Raw genomic sequence first — 11,052 nt, 5'->3', positions numbered from 1 at the left:
TTGTATTCTCGTGGTAGCTGCACTCTTTATTTTTAGAATGAAACTTTGTACAGGGACTGTTCTCAGCATTGCTGTTTGCAGATGTACCTCTAGTACAGATGGTCTTTACTTAAGCATTAATAATTAACAATGCATACAGTGAAGGTAAAGGTTCAAAACTATTCTTCACACTAGAACCATCTGACCATCAGCAACCAAATGCCACCCACACAGACTCACATACAACTACCATTCCTTATACAGATATTGTAACCCTGTCTAAAATCCATTTTATTATTATTATTATTATTATTATTATTATTATTATTATTATTATTATTATTATTATTATTTATTTCTTAGCAGACGCCCTTATCCAGGGCGACTTACAATTGTTACAAGATATCACATTATACATTATTTCACATTATACAGATATCACATTATTTTACATACAATTACCCATTTATACAGTTGGGTTTTTACTGGAGCAATCTAGGTAAAGTACCTTGTTCAAGGGTACAACAGCAGTGTCCCCCACTGGGGATTGAACCCACAACCCTCCGGTCCAGAGTCCAGAGCCCTAACCACTACTCCAAATTCACATATCATGGTTTTAGAGATTATGGCCTGCCTGAAATCAATATCTGCAGCAACACAAAGCAAGGCACTGTACTGTAAACTAGAACTGAGCTTTCTATTGTCCATCCTCTGTATCTCACAAATTAAATCCTGGAAGTCATTAGAGAGTTCTGGACTATATATCACAATCTGTAACTATGACATAACTATGTGTGGAGTTCTGTGCAAAATGAGCTAGTGATTTCATTGAGGTTTGTGGGCTGAGACAATATAGAATATGAAAAACTACTTTTCCTAGTTTTGCTAGATGGTGATGCAACAACATTGTAAAAGCAGACGCAAAATATGAATTTGAATAGCATTGACGGAAACACTCAAACACATGCGTACACGCAATGGTGACTGTCTAAAGCTTGATTTACTGTCCCACTATGTCTTTCAATTGTAAAATTAATATTGTTTGACATTTTGGGCCTAGAAAAAGCCTTTGCGACAAAACGTGCATTTCTACAATGGCTTAAATGTACTTTTCAAAATCATATATGTAGTTTTGCAAACAGCTTGTCAGTTTGCATCTTTGGAAATTGATTACAATTTGTTAAGGCAATGAAATCCATCATTGCACAGACACACATTGCCCAAATATACAGAATTAACTAAAACATTTCATTTTTAAGGAATCGTGGATTGTTAGTTATTCCTTTTAGAATCGTTATAGGTGTATTTTCATTAACAAAAAAGATTCGGAAAACAGTTGTGACTATGTTGTGATGAAACAATGTTAAACAATGCAAAGCTTCAAGCAGGAAAGTCTAAATGCATCTGAAAATATGATAATTGTTTGACAGGCAAACCTTTGCAACCATCACCAAAAGTCACTCAGTCATTGGTGTAAGGAAGTAACTCCCACTTAATCCTTAATCAGTGGCAGCTACTGATGATATTCAAGCCAGGTATTTAAACAATTTAAACCATTCATATAGTGAAAGACTATACAGTTCCACAAACATACATTGTATTATTATTATTATTATTATTATTATTATTATTATTATTATTATTATTATTATTATTAACCGTGAACAATAATTTTCCTATAAACTTGTTATTATAAATGGTGGTGGTGTGAGACCCATGTATAATAGGGTTGCTCATGTAAAAAAGGGTTGCCAGTGTATAATAAGATTGCCCGTGTATAATAAGATTGCCCGTGTATAATAAGATTGCCCGTGTATAATAAGATTGCCCGTGTATAATAAGATTGCCTGTGTATAATAAGATTGCCCGTGTATAATAAGATTGTCCGTGTATAATAAGATTGCCCGTGTATAATAAGATTGCCTGTGTATAATAAGGTTGCCCGTGTATAATAAGGGTGCTCATGTATAATAAGGTTGCCTGTGTATAATAAGATTGCCTGTGTATAATAAGGTTGCTCATGTATAATAAGGTTGCCCGTGTATAATAAGGTTGCCCGTGTATAATAAGGGTGCTCATGTATAATAAGGTTGCCCGTGTATAATAAGGTTGCCCGTGTATAATAAGGTTGCTCATGTATAATAAAGTTGCCCGTGTATAATAAGGTTGCTCATGTATAATAAGGTTGCCCGTGTATAATAAGGGTGCTCATGTATAATAAGGTTGCCCGTGTATAATAAGATTGCCTGTGTATAATAAGGTTGCTCATGTATAATAAGGTTGCCCGTGTATAATAAGGGTGCTCATGTATAATAAGGTTGCCTGTGTATAATAAGATTGCCTGTGTATAATAAGGTTGCTCATGTATAATAAGGTTGCCCGTGTATAATAAGGTTGCCCGTGTATAATAAGGGTGCTCATGTATAATAAGGTTGCCCGTGTATAATAAGGTTGCCCGTGTATAATAAGGTTGCTCATGTATAATAAAGTTGCCCGTGTATAATAAGGTTGCTCATGTATAATAAGGTTGCCCGTGTATAATAAGGTTGCCCGTGTATAATAAGGTTGCCCGTGTATAATAAGGTTGCTCATGTATAATAAAGTTGCCCGTGTATAATAAGGTTGCCCGTGTATAATAAGGTTGCTCATGTATAATAAGGTTGCTCATGTATAATAAGGTTGCCCATGTATAATAAGGTTGCCCATGTATAATAAGGTTGCTCATGTATAATAAGGTTGATGATAAAAATAGTAACCTGAATTTTTAAACCGCCAGTGCATGAACACAACAAAACAATAGTTAGGTCTTTATTTCTGGCATAAAATGATGCGGCTGTAGTTCTGTAGATGTCGCCACCCCTTTCTCTGATGTCACCACCCCTTTCTCTGATGTCACCACCCCATTTTAGTCCCCTGGTTGCAGCTACGGCTGTAGATTTGCTACTTCTTTACACTTCTTGGCCAGCATATAAAACCCATAGTTCAAACATACATTAATGAACATTTTAGGGTCTTTAGAGTTTTGGGGTCTCAAATAGCTTGTTTAGGCCAAGAATAGCACCGGTAAGCTCTACATAGCCCTCAAAATGATGTATTGCTATATTTACAATACTTTTTTTGGGGATGTCAAAGAAGACTGTTGTCACAGCAGATTTAATGAACTGCTCCATTCCAGCAGAATAACAATAAATATCACTGTTATTATAAATGTGTCGTGATTTGTATTCGTGCAAAAATGTATATATTATATACTTTTTAATATGGAGCCATAACCAGATTCTAATAAATAAACATTATTTACGGCTCATTTATAATCATATGTCTCCAATATACATAAACTGCTGAACCATGTTTGATAAGGACTGGAAAATGATTGCCAAATCACAGTGGCGGTTCCTTTTGAACCTCAGTAGGGAAGAGATGGGTGTTTGTCTATTACAATATTCCCCAGGGGGACTCTACTATATTTGTAATGGTTCATTATAATAACATGCTGTTCAGATCAGCAATAGGTTCAAGCTTGGAGATGTATACCACCATTCCACATTCAATTAAGACATGCTGTCTGTTCCTGGTTTGAGCATTTCCTTTCTGTCCTTTGGATGAGACGCAAAACCGAGGTCCAATTTTAATTGACTCTGGAGCAGTTGGGATATATAGTTCACCCCCTAGTCCCTGTAAGTCGCTTTGAATAAAAGCATCTGCTAAATAACTAATTAATAATAATAAGGAGGCTGTGTGGTCCGGTGGCTAAAGAAAAGGGCTTGTAACCAGGAGGTCCCTGGTTCAAATCCCACCTCGGCCACTGACTCATTGTGTAACCCTGAGCAAGTCACTTAACCTCCTTGTGATCCATATTTCGGGTGAGACGTAATTGTAAGTGACTCTGCAGCTGATGCATTGTTCACACACCCTAGTCTCTGTAAGTCGCCTTGGATAAAGGTGTCTGCTAAATAAACAAATAATAATAATGTCAAGCAATTAAGCATATATGTTTTAAAATGTATTTCTACATGGAAATACATGACAGATAAGTGTTTATTGACAAAATACTGTCAAATGGAATCAGAGGTTCAAACACATTTAAAACAATTTAATAGTGAAATTTGGAATAATTAAACTGCCAGTTGCATGCAGATAACATACTCTTTCATTACTGTGGATTAACATGGGGCATAATATCCTAAAAGACTTGTGAGCCTGAAATAAATAGTGGTGAATTTCTAATTGGAAGCATTGCCTGTGCATTCCACTTTTTACTGCATTCTAATTATTTTAATCAATACCAATCAAATGTGCCAGAGTTTAATTATATTATGATAAATGTTGTGCTTTGCACTGTGTCTTTATGCAGTTAGCAATTTAATTAAAAAGCTCAATTAAGAGAACCCTTTATGTAACACAGTGGTGGCTGTGTGAGGGTTTTAGATTGTGAATAAACATTTGAATGACTTGCCAAGTTTTGGTGTAAATGGACTGTCCCCTCCACTTATGGGTAGTTTCACAGATGATTAGCTTGGACTCCCTTACCTTAATACTGAAGTAAACACTGAGTTGTGCTAACCAGGGTCTGTGAAGCCAGCTGTAAGTAAATGGTATCCTTGATATGAATTCTATAAGAGTGCATGCGAGTTTCAGTCAGGATAGACAAGACAGTAGATTTGACAGATTTTGACAGACGGTTGATAGAAGATGCAGTTTTGGATATTGAACTGGGCTTTGAAGATACTTTTTAATTCTCATTTTTCTGAAGAAAATGTGAACTATTTATTTTTTCAGCAAAATGTAATAGATGTCCACACCTCAAATAAATGGTAAATATCATTGCATAATTGTGAAAACAACTGGGGTACTCACTTTTTCCAAAAATAAGTTTTTAAATGTACATTTGTCATGCTTCCTCCCTGCTGCACCTGTATTTTAATGAGTTAGTTTTCAAAGTTGACCGAAAGATAATATGTTGGAGAACTATAGACAGATGAAGAAAGGCCTTGCCAGAAAGATGTTACAATGAAGACAGTATTGGTATGCGTTTAAAACAAAACGGAACGATAACCAGGCATCTTGAAATCTTTTTCGTGTGTACCTGTGAGTATGAAGGGGTTTCAGCGGATTAAGAGATGTAAACGCAAGTGTCACACAGTGTAAAATTACAGGATTTTATAAAGGTCCTGTGTCTGAACAGATTTATATATTCAAATATATCATGCCAAAGCTGCCCTATTCCAGCCTTGCTGAAGCACCCCCAGATCATCACCGATCCTCCACCACATTTCACAGTGGGTGTGAGACACTGTGGCTTGTAGGCCTCTCCAGGTTTCCGTCTAACCATTAGACAACCAGGTGTTGGGCAAAGCTGAAAATTGGACTCATCTCATCTGGGGGTGCTTCAGCAAGGCTGGAATCGGGCAGATTTGTCTTTGTGAAGGACACATGAATCAAGCCAAGTACAAGGTTGTCCTGGAAGAAAACTTGCTTCCTTCTGCTCTGACAATGTTCCCCAACTCTGAGGATTGGTTTTTCCAGCAGGACAATGCTCCATGCCACACAGCCAAGTCAATCAAGGTGTGGATGGAGGACCACCAGATCAAGACCCTGTCATGGCCAGCCCAATCTCCAGACCTGAACCCCATTGAAAACCTCTGGAATGTGATCAAGAGGAAGATGGATGGTCACAAGCCATCAAACAAAGCCGAGCTGCTTGAATTTTTGCACCAGGAGTGGCATAAAGTCACCCAACATCAATGTGAAAGACTGGTGGAGAGCATGCCAAGACGCATGAAAGCTGTGCTTGAAAATCAGGGTTATTCCACCAAATATTGATTTCTGAACTCTTCCTAAGTCAAAACATTAGTATTGTGTTGTTTAAAAATGAATATGAACTTATTTTCTTTGTATTATTCGAGGTCTGACAACACTACATCTTTTTTGTTATTTTGACCAGTTGTCATTTTCTGCAAATAAATGCTCTAAATGACAATATTTTTATTTGGAATTTGGGAGAAATGTTGTCAGTAATTTATAGAATAAAACAAAAATGTTCATTTTACCCAAACACATACCTATAAATAGTAAAACCAGAGAAACTGATAATTTTGCAGTGGTCTCTTAATTTTTTCCAGAGCTGTATATATATATATATATGTATATATATATATATATATATATATATATATATATATATAGATATAGATATATATATATATATATATATAGATATAGATATAGATATATATTGTGAAACCACTTTTGGTTCGTAGCCACTTTTTTTAATGCAGACCCAGGCACAAGAATTGATGGTTTTAAAGCACTTTTGTGCAATGTTATTATTTACAGAAATAATAACTGAACACAAACAAAAACCTAACTCTGTTTTGTAGCGCTAACTAAACTTTTTCTTTTGGTTCCTAACTAAAATCGGACGGCTAAGCCGTTTACCAATTTTATAACAATTCTTCAAACAGACACAAAGGTTTTCACACTACCTTCACAAAACCACACAGGCCTTTTTACCGTGACAGCCTCTCTCCTCACACAGACTGGAGACTGCCCCGAACAAACATTTGTCCTGGTTTAAATACCTGTCTGCTAATTGCAGGCAGGTGGCATTCATTTTATTATTAGAGCCAGGTGTACCCCATCCTGACTCCCTCCAGTGGCATTCTGGGGAATGTAGTCTTTTGGCCCCTCCTTGACTACATCTTTTCTCCTTCCTCCCCCTGGTCTGTTACAATATATATATATATATATACACATATGTCAGCTCCAGTGGCATGCAGTGGGTTTCCCAGTAGGTCATGCAGCGAGACTATATGACTGTAACATTAGAGGTCGGCACTGGTGCAAAGCAAATTAAATCAGTATGAGCTAACGACAGTGCGCATACAGCATGACTTGAGCTCCACTAGGCGCGTGTGGCTGCGACGTCACTCTGAGAGCCTGGTACTGTTTTAAGTGCCAGACTAGCCATGCAGAGCTGACGCAGCATGACTCAAACATAGCATAAACAATGGAGCGGTCTGCGGGTTGAACACGCATAAAAAAAGACTATATAAAGAAAGAAAGACACATTTTATATTCTAGTATTATCGCAACATTCATGACTTGCATGCACTGACTGCACGCCACTGGTCAGCTCCATTCTTAACTATGAGTGTTGAAGTTCATTCGCTTGCCCAAAGGATACATTTATTTATTTATTTATTTGTTTATTTTTTATATGTAGTCGTTTCCAATTATTTTTTATTATTTTCTCCCAATTTGGAATGGCCAATTATTTTTTTGGCTCAGCTTACCGCTACCACCCCTGGGCTGACTCGGGAGGGCGAAGATGAACACACACTGTCCACTTTTTTTCACACTGCGTACTCTCCATGCAGCCACCCAAGAGCTACAGCGTCGGAGGACAACGCAGCTCTCGGGAAGCTTACAGGCAAGCCCGCAGGTGCCCGGCCAGACTACAGGGGTCGCTGGTGCGTGGTGAGCCGAGGGACTCCCTGGCCGACCTAACCCTCCCTCCCCCTGGGCGGCGCGCGGCCAATTGAGCGCCACCCCCTGGAAGCGCCCATCCTCGGTCGGCAAAGGAATAGCCTGGACTCAAACTCACAACGTCCAGACTATAGGGCACATCCTGCACTCCACACGGAGCGCCTTTACTGGATGCGCAAAATATCACAAAGTACATTGTCCAATCATATGCAAAACCTTCTAACCTTGAAATATATGAATAAATACAAGTCAAAAATTGAGTTGTTTCTATTAAATTATTCAATAATTTTGCATTATGAAGAAAAATGTTCTATACAGACGTTATAGAATTCAGTATATCCATGAATAGCAATTTTTTGTAAAGTCTACAGAAAATGTTACTATAACAACAAGTATATAGAAAAACAAACTATAGTATAAATGGTGACAAAGCAGTAACCCTAACTATATTGGACTACTGCAATAAATGTGGCCACCACTATAAAGCAAACAAATACACATAATGTACTGTATATTTCCTGACTCAATTTAGTATTATGAAGAAAATCATCATATTTTTATGCAAATGTTATAGAATTCAATATAAACATGAACAGTGAATCAACAATAACAAAAAAGTCTATAAAAATCTAACTATATGGTGATCATAAGGCAGTAATTGTAAAGATAATGGGGTGATGCAATACATGTGGCCACAACAAACAATAACATAGGAAAAGGTATGAACACGAATAAGGTCATTCATCAGTGGTCATCTGGTTCCTCATAGCTGATTGATCCCAGAATGTAAGATCTTTTAAAGGATCCCAGTGATTCAGCATCAATGACATGCCTTGGTGATCTATTCTATACACTCAGCTCTCAGTGTTTAAAAATGAAGAGCTTCGGTAGGGGGCCCCTCATGGCTCACCTGGTAAAAGCACAGCCACGTGGTGTGCAGGGTGAGCCATACAGTCATGACATCTGCTCTCGAGTTCCTGGGGGTAAAGAGGAAACTGGCTTTGTTGTGGGATCGGAGGTTGCCCAGTGAACCTTCTGTTCTCCTGAGCTGTGTGGGGAATCGCTTTGGTGAGGGAGAAATGATTGGATATTCTAAATTGGGGAGAAAACCGGGGCTAAAATAATTGGCACACTATATCATTTTTTTTCATTATCATTAAACAAATGCCTCCATGGCTTACCTTGAAAAAGTATGGCCAAGTGGTGTACAAGGTCCCTCATACAGTCAGGGGAGTGCAGGTTTACGTCCTGGCTGTGTAACATCACATTGGCTTTTCTGCTCCCGCGGGTTAGGGAGGCAAAACCGGCAGGGACTGTTTCTCCTCATCGCACTACAGCAGGCACACAAATTACTAAACCTAAAATGAAAACTCTGTGTAATAAATGTTCTTCAATTTTTAACAGCCTTGCTTTTTTGCTTGCAGGGAATGACACAGAGGCAGCAGAAAATAGTTCAGTGGCCAGATGCTTATATCATCACAGTGTCATGTAACAGTGTTCTGCCTTGAGTTAAGCTTATCTAATAGGTTCCAACCTCACTCTGACTGTAACTGCTAGACAGTGCTGGTGACTAATATTAAACTCCATCCATGAAATGTGTTTGTTTAAAAGACAATGGCACTGGCTGCAGTCAGACACCTCGTAGCCCTGCCAGTGCACCTCAGTCTTTTAGTTTAGGATACTGTCTGCTATTAAAAAATCCATCCAACTCAACCATAAATTTGAATGTAAAAATCATAAGAAGTTAAGGGATTGTATGAGCATATACCCAGCTGGAATAGGTCACAGTTGTTTTTTTAGAGCATTTTACAGCACCAGTCACTTAGTTTAACCACAGGTGGTTGATGCAATCCAGGGGGATTCCTGATAAAATGCCCTCAAAAATCCAGCTAGCAGTGTATAGGCTTTTTCAATCAACCCCTGTTAAGTAGACAAGTATTTCAGCTAGTGCCTCATCAGTATACCTCATCAATATACTCTGATTCTTTTAAATTGTATCTTTGTCATTGAATAAACAGTTGTTATTTATTCCTACATAATATTATGACGAGATAGGCAAGTTTCCCATACAATTATCCTCAGTCAGGAAAAGAAGCAAAAATTGGCTATTTTGCACATATGGGATTTGCAATGGGCCGAAAAAGGGGGATAACTAATCTTTTACATATTTTGAGAGTTCTGAAGTTGAATAACTTTTTCGTATTCAATGCTGCTGTGTAAATATATCTTTTTTTTGTAATGAAATTGCACTATTCCAAATTACACTGTGTTACCAAAGCAGATGCCGAGGAAATTACATCAAGCTGTGTATTTAGCTGTGTGTTTTCCATGCTTTAAACGTGTTATATAAACAGAATAACTACAGTACGTAATGCATATTCATGGTGTATGCTCTATAATTATATTGTGTGTTACTGTTACTGCGGAATGGGCATCTGTCTTGAGATGCTCAAGGACATTTTAATGTGAGTGAGCAAATCACTCTACATAATAGGCGTGATAAACTCCACATTACATTAACTCAAATCTGGTTGAACATTATTTTCAAGATATGATTTATTTGCTCATTCCAGGGTGAAATGCACCACTTTATGTAGGAACTCCTGCAGTCACCTCTGAGGAGAATATTCCATGTTATATATCATTCCATACGCTATGCTGAAAAGCAAGACCAAACAAACAGGTCTAATCATTTAATTAAAAAGGGAAAGCCAATGAGTAAAAAAAAAGGCAAATACAATCTCTATTGCCAATTAGTCCAGATTAAAATAACTGTTTAGGTTGGACGCTGAAAAACAGGATCAAGGGGGAATTAGAAAATATAAAAGTTGTAAAATAGCCAATTAGATGGATTTGAAGCATAAAGTCAATCAGACATCAGAGTAATTGGTTTTGCCTCAGATCCAAATGCTGGGCGAATTTGGGTTGCTGAGAACCTCAGGTGTTAAACAGAACAAGAGGTAGGTCTAAAAACAGTACACTGATGAAGCCAAAACATCTGTTTGCTTGACTTACCCTTTCTTTACAAAATGTAAAAGCAGAATCAAACTCCCCTGTGCTGACTGGTTGAAAAACAAGCAAGACCAAATTGAAAACCACGTAACATGAATAACACTTGGGTAATTTACATTTGTAATAACTTACGAAACCAAAAGACCAAAGTTTTGAATTACCTAGAATTATATATAACATAATTTAGATATTTTATTTAACATCATGTAATCCAATAAAGTACAAAATAATATCGCAAAAGTCTACCAGAAGCCATAATAGTAGTACAGTATTTCATGTCACATTTTTTCAATTTCTCAGTTTGTTGTTAAGTATATAGAGAATTAGAAAGCGGTATGTAATTCAATATGCTAACGTAACATTATCCAGCAGGTTTCATTAGACTTTATGAAGAAAATGTTGTTAATTCTATAGGGTGATGCACAGCTTTTGGCCATAGCTGTAGCTCCTGTCTCTGAATTATTTGTGATGTCATATCTGTTACATTTATTATGCAATATTTTAAAACTCCATGGTTACAGTCATAATAGTGTCAATTCTTGAGTTGACCACATTCTCTGAGGTGTTTTTCTA

The sequence above is a fragment of the Acipenser ruthenus genome, chromosome 25, assembly GCF_902713425.1.
Source record: "Acipenser ruthenus chromosome 25, fAciRut3.2 maternal haplotype, whole genome shotgun sequence".
In the NCBI taxonomy this organism is placed as follows: Eukaryota; Metazoa; Chordata; class Actinopteri; order Acipenseriformes; family Acipenseridae; genus Acipenser; species Acipenser ruthenus.
This window is presented reverse-complemented; position numbering follows the sequence as displayed.